Source organism: Hemitrygon akajei, chromosome 6 (genome assembly GCF_048418815.1).
Source record: "Hemitrygon akajei chromosome 6, sHemAka1.3, whole genome shotgun sequence".
Classification (NCBI taxonomy): Eukaryota; Metazoa; Chordata; class Chondrichthyes; order Myliobatiformes; family Dasyatidae; genus Hemitrygon; species Hemitrygon akajei.
Window position 1 is genome coordinate 143992229 of NC_133129.1, and position 6663 is coordinate 143998891.

Below are 6663 nucleotides of genomic sequence, written 5' to 3' on the forward strand. Positions count from 1 at the left end.
AACTTGTCTTGCATATTGCTCATACAGATCAAATACAGATACACAATACATTGAGGTAGAACAGGGTAAAATAATAACAGTGCAGAGTAAAGTATAAAAGCTCCAGAGAAAGTGCAGTGCAGGTGTAAAATCACAATGAGGTAGATTATGAGCTGCAGCGTGAGGTGTCATTTGGTGCCTAACTGCACCATAGAAGCACAAAGAAATACCCAGGTTGGTTTTACAGTGGGAGTCATTTCACTTGGATATAATCATCAGTGCAATTAACCACAGGTTATATCAGGCACTAAGTTCTTCTACTTATTCCCATACTTTCCACAGAATGAGATTAGATAGCAGTTTAAAATAAATTTATTATTTCAAATCTCAGTTTTGAAGCTCAGGTCATGATCCAATTTTATGAGTTTCTGTCTTACTTATTGCATAAGCTGGACTTGATAGAAGAACTTGATGTCTTATGAATGGGATAAAATGTCTTTATAACAATTATATCTGTACTGTTTATGTAGAACATTTTGATCATAATTGCTGAAAGGGAATATTTCTAATCTGTGTAAAAGAACTATAGAATGGTCAAGGGTTAGAAAAGGTCTTTATCTCCTAAAGCAAGCATGCTAGTTCAGATTATATTTTACTAGTTTCCGGAATACCTCCAACTTTGCCGTTGACGTTGCTCAGCCTAACAAATGTTTCAGACCTATATCCCTCTTTATGTGAAAAATGTTCTCTCAAATTAAATATATTTATCATAAAATTATTTTGATTATGATCTTGTGAACTATTAGCCTATGAAGTTCTCAAAGCAATTAATAATTTGTATTTTAGTGGTCCTTTCAGTTTCAATATTTTATTTTCAAAATCAATCTCTCCACTCCTGTTACGAGAATTGAAAATGGGGAAAACGATCTTTTTTAAATTCTGAAAGCTATAACAACATAAATAGGAAAATTTTTCTCGTACCATCTCTCAAAGTAGGGCAGCTGGTGGTGTAGAGGTGTCAGCTCTGGACTTCAAGGCGAGTGGTCCTGAGTTTGAACCTGGCCAGCTCCTTGGACGCTTCCTATCCACGCTGGGTTGCCAATTTAGCAATTCGGCCTTGTAAAAAGCAGTCAAATGCTATGGACGTGGCAAAAATGCCACCCGATATACCACAGCATGAAAAGGAACTACTCTCAAAGTACATAGGCAATCATCTCATATGTAAAGAATAATAAAACCATTCATATTCTACATACATATATTAACTAAAGATAAATACAAAATTACACTATTATTACATGCTTTGAACTTTTATTGGGTGCATTCTTTTTCTTTGGATGTCCCTCAGCATCAAGTAAGATGTTTGCTTCCACTACAGTTTTAGGGGTTCCGATATGGCTCATGACCCCATGTGGGCATTTCAAACCCTTCTCCTCTGGGACAGTTGGTAACTGATGGGTGTGTGGTTTGTGGGGAGATCCTCATGTGCCTGCTGCTTACGCAAGGCCACTGTATGTTGCCGATTCATGGCCTTGAGGTTCTCAGTACCATCGCTAATGCTCCTTCACTTTGACCTGTCACAGGCCAGAAATTCCAGAGATTAGTGGAGATGTAGCATTTCTACAAGGAGGCATCCTTGAATGATTTCCTCTGCCTACTGTTAATCTCTTTCCTGTGACAGTTTGTGTCCATTTTAGCAATATGATATCAAGCCCCATATAGCTGACCTCGTTATAGAGGATTTTGAACCATTGTGTCATTTCGCAAATCAGCTCTTCAATTAGTATTGACTGCTCCAATCTGCTATAATCTAGTATATCCCTTTTTCTCAAGTGTTTTTCTAACCCCTTTTTGAATTATAATTCCATCTCTGTTTTATCAGCTGTCAGCTTTCCACAAGCTAAAGACTCTCCATGTGACAAAGAAAAAGTTTACCTAACTTCTCATTTTGTTCCACTGGTGATAATTACAATTCTCAATCGATCTGCTAATGGATGCCGTCATCTACTGTCTCAAAACCTTATATTTGTCAGTCAGTCATAATTACACAGCTGAGACTGAAAATATTATTTCCTGAATATATTTACAATCCTTCTTGTACAACAAGTTAGTGAACTTCTTTAACGTGTAAGGAAGCTTATGCCAAATATTGGGAGTAAGATTTAGTTGCTGACTGGTGATGACTGGTGTTAGCTATTTTGGCTAAAATAGGCATCCAAAACACAAGCATTTCCTTCATAATCACAATGTCTGGATTAACTATTAAGAAGAGAAATCATTCTGATATGGGAGATGAGGACAATTAGGAGAGACATTGCCTCAGGACACCAGAGTGCTGGCTTCTATCCTTTCAAATTCTGATTTAGATTTATTTAATGTCATATATACCAGGATGCAATGAAATCCCTTCCTTGCATGAAGTTAACAGAGTGAACATACAAATGGTAATAATGAATAGAACAACGTGGAGTTAGCCCTTTTACCTTGTGACTGCATGCATTTCCTCTGGCTGGTTTGGTTTCTTCCCACATCCTGACTGGTAAATTGATTGGACATTTTAAATTGCCACTAGTGTGTCGATGAATGGTAGAGCCTGATATGTGGGGAGAACAGAAACAAAGGTTGAGAGTTAGCAGGGACGTGCAGGCGGAAGAACCTTTCGCTGTGCTGTCTCTCCATGACTCTGTGATGTGCTTTAAACTAAGAGCATTTATGTTATCTCATCCCCTACCTACTATGTGTATACTTTCAGCTTCCTTTTGCAACCTTGGTCTTAGTGAGCTGCATTACCAAGAATTGTGATGAAGGGCGGTATGTCATTGTTGTCGTGTGAAAAATATCACCAGAGAGTCACAGCTGTAGATATAAACTAGTCTTTGATTTGACAAAATGAGACATCATATTGAGACCCTTTTGGAGGAAGAAGCCTGTTCAACACAGCATTACATGACATTTTATATGCTAAAGATCAAAGGCCAGGTCTATATTTACAACGTATCTATAGTGCTTCCTTTGAATTGCATACAAATTTCAATCCTCCTCCTTCGCACCCACTCTCCAGACAATGTTAATTACCATTGTCTGGTTTTTCAATTAACTGCTGTTAACAGCTCTCAGAACCTATTCTCCAGAACTGCATTTTAAATTTAATCTACAGTCCATGTTCAAGTCTAAAGACTGGTTGCTGAAGTTCATATTTTGCTGTACACCTTAAGTCCAGAATATGCCCCAACAATCATGTAAAATAACAGTAATTGATCTAAATGTTAGTAGAAACATAAATCTTATCAGCATTAGCAGTCCAAAAAAAAGACAATTAAGTTAAATCTACCCTTCAGTCCAACCTGAATTTAAAGATTGTCTTCCCCCGAAGCAAAATCATCTTCTAGTTCAAAACAGACATTGCTATAAGTGTTTTCCCTGCTATCCTCATTAAGAAAGCTAAAATGATTGAAAACTGCCATAAATTCTTACACAGGTTGACCACTGATTTTCTGGAAACTGTTGGTTTGGCACCTCTTTTAATTCAGGTGAAATTATGAGGCCAGATATTGCTCACATTTCATGAAAATTCTGTTTTGTGAGGTGAATGCTAGCAATTCTGTAGAATTTATTAAAGAGTTTAACATGAAGGACGTTCTTTGGTTCGTTGCTCGAGGGTGGGAGTAGGTAGAACCTTCAACACTAAAGTATGGCTGGCACAAGTTGTGGTCTGCTTTGATGTTTGATAATGTGCCCGAAGAAAAGCTTGATGATGATTTTACAGAATTTCATGTACCAACGGAGAAAGCAGTTGTTCCTGATTTGCTTGCGTGTGCAAAATGTGTTACAGGACCCGCTTTCAAAGATATAGCAAGTAGTTCTACTGAAGAAAATCTACATGAGTGGATGCTTGTTGACGATGAAACACCTGTTGCTCATCACTTCACAGACTCAGAAATTGTAGACAGTATTCTGAATGCTGATAAAAACACTGCAAGTGATGAAGATTGCAGTGATGATGATGATGAAATGGATGAAACTGAAAGAATTACTATAGACAAGTTAATTGAGTTATGGGGCAATCCAATCAAAGGTTAGAGTAATGTACCTTTGTGACGAAACAAGAGCTAATGAGTTTTTATTTAATGCAAGAAAAATTACACTGGGAGAAATCAAGACACATGAAACAACTTCATCTGGATGAAATGTTTAAAAGATAACCGAGAAGCAACATTCTTTCTAAGCAGAGTAATAAATAAATTTACATTTAATTTTTGTTTTAATTAATAATTCTTTTAAAGTTTCTACAGTCCATTTTACCATTATTATTATATAGCCTCTTCTAATCTGGCAAAAATATTAATCTGGCAAGGCTCAGGAAACAAGGGTGCCAGAAAATTAATGGTCAACCTGTATATGGAAAGCAGGTAATGGAATTAGTATTATCCTTAAATGGAAATCTTGATTACATGATGTTGTAGTCATAAACCTGAATTCAAATCCCTGCTCTTGATAGCCACAGCCATTAATTACTTTTTCCTGCATTTTCTGTCAGATTAGCAAGCTATGTAGTTGAACAGCTATAGGACTTTTTGCTGCAATAGTTGCTTAGGGTGAAGTTTGTTCTTAAATCAATAGCTTTTGATTAGCTTACATTTCTCCCTAAACATCAGCTCTGTTTGACCACTTTGTAAAGGACCAGTACAAGCAGCATAAGCAGAAAGCAAAATGTTAGTTTAAGCTATGATGTAGTGTGAAAATAATGTATGACATTTTCCCAATTATAAATCATGCTGCTTGGCAGTTGGAGATTTCTGCAGAAATTGGCTATGACTGTGGATGCATTGTTTTGTACCATTCCAAGGTTATTCTTTATACTTTGTCCTTTTATCTGAAGAAGGACTTCTTGATATCAATCTTGAATTAATCTTCTATTCATTTGATCAGGTATCATGGCCTTTTAGCCTTTAATTTAAAATAAGTGTTGTAGTTCAGTCTTTTCTATTCCATTTAAAATGTTACAGAACTCTTTCCCAGAAGGGAAAAGAAGTCAAAATTCCTCCAGTCTTTCAGCACAACTCTGACATCAGAGTTTGCCCATTTTACTTTTCCTTGTAGCTTAAATGACCCCTTGGTACATTGATTATCAAAAGCTCTGGTTTAATAACCGTGCAATATAGTTTGATTGTAACTTCTTCTAACTTATTTGAACTTGTCAACATAGAATTCTAATGCTGTGTAAGCTCTGTCTAGTCTGGGCATTAGAAAGACAAATATAATAGTTCCTTTTCAACTCTTAAAAAATCCTTTACAGTACCAATCTCATTTCAATCATACCTGGCTATTAATTAATTTCTGACTTTAAAGTTCAGCACAACTCCTGAAAAGCAACCTTTGCTATTCCAGAACCCATTTTGACATCTAATATTACCAAATATTTTCAAAAAAAGCCATAAATTACAACTTGTAGAGGTAAACACAATAAATAATTTATTTGGTAACGTCAAACATATATGATAAATAATAAGCTGCTCTTCATGAACAAAGAGATCTTTGAGCTCAAGTCCAATGTGCCCTATAAGTGGCGACATAGATAGATAGAATGGTGAAGAAGGTATTTTGCATGCTTGCCTTCATAGGTGGGACAAAGAATATAAAAGTTAGGATGTGGTGCTTCAGTTTTGCAACACACTTGTTTACACCATAACTTGGAGTTTTGCATTCCGTTTTGATCACCACAGTTTACAGTAGGAAGGATGTGGAGTACTGGAGCAGTGCAGAGGAGATTCATTTGGAGGCTGGAGGACTTCAGTCATGGGAAGAGGTTGAATAGGCTAGCTTTGTTATTCCTGGAGCAGAGGTCACTGAGGGGTGACTTGAAAGGTTTATATAATAGTTGTATATAAACCTAGAAGGCGCATTGATGTTGGCAGATAGACAGAATTTCTCTTCCCACGGTAGGGGTATCAGACAAAAGTTTAAGGTGAGAGGAAAGAGACTTAAAGAGGATATGGGGGAAGAGATTAAAGATTAGCCTTATTGTCACATGTACATTGAAACATCAAAACATACAGTGGAGTACGTTCTTTGCTAGGCAGCCTGTCAGTGTCGCATACTCACAATTTACTAACCCTAACCTGTACACCTTTGGAATATGGGAGGAAACTGGAGCACCTGGAGGATATCTGCCCAGTCATAGCGAGAGCGTACGAACTCCTTCCAGACAGCGGTGGGAGTTGAACGCTGATGACCTCTGGCACTGTAATATGCACCAATCACTATGCTTCCATGCTGCTCTTGCCACACTACCAATCCACCTTTGAAGCAATTTTTGTTATGCAGGGAGCGGCTGTTTTCTAGAACCCACTGCCAGAGGAGGTGATAAAGCCAGATGGAAAAAGGATCTGTATGCATATGATGGGCCAGAGAGATTAATTTTAGTGAATAATGGAGTAAATAATTTAATAATAAAGTGAAATGTACAATATTCTTCAAGACATACCATAGAGCTACAGTCTATGGTATTTTTTGATGATAGACTGTAAATCTTGCAGCAGTTTTTCAACCAGGTAGATCTATAATTGGAGTAATATTTTCTGTTTTGTGCAGCACAGAGGATATAGGGGACTAAAAACATGTTACATAGATCTTACAATATCCATTGTGGAAATGATCATACTGTATCTGACAGTATTGATTAAG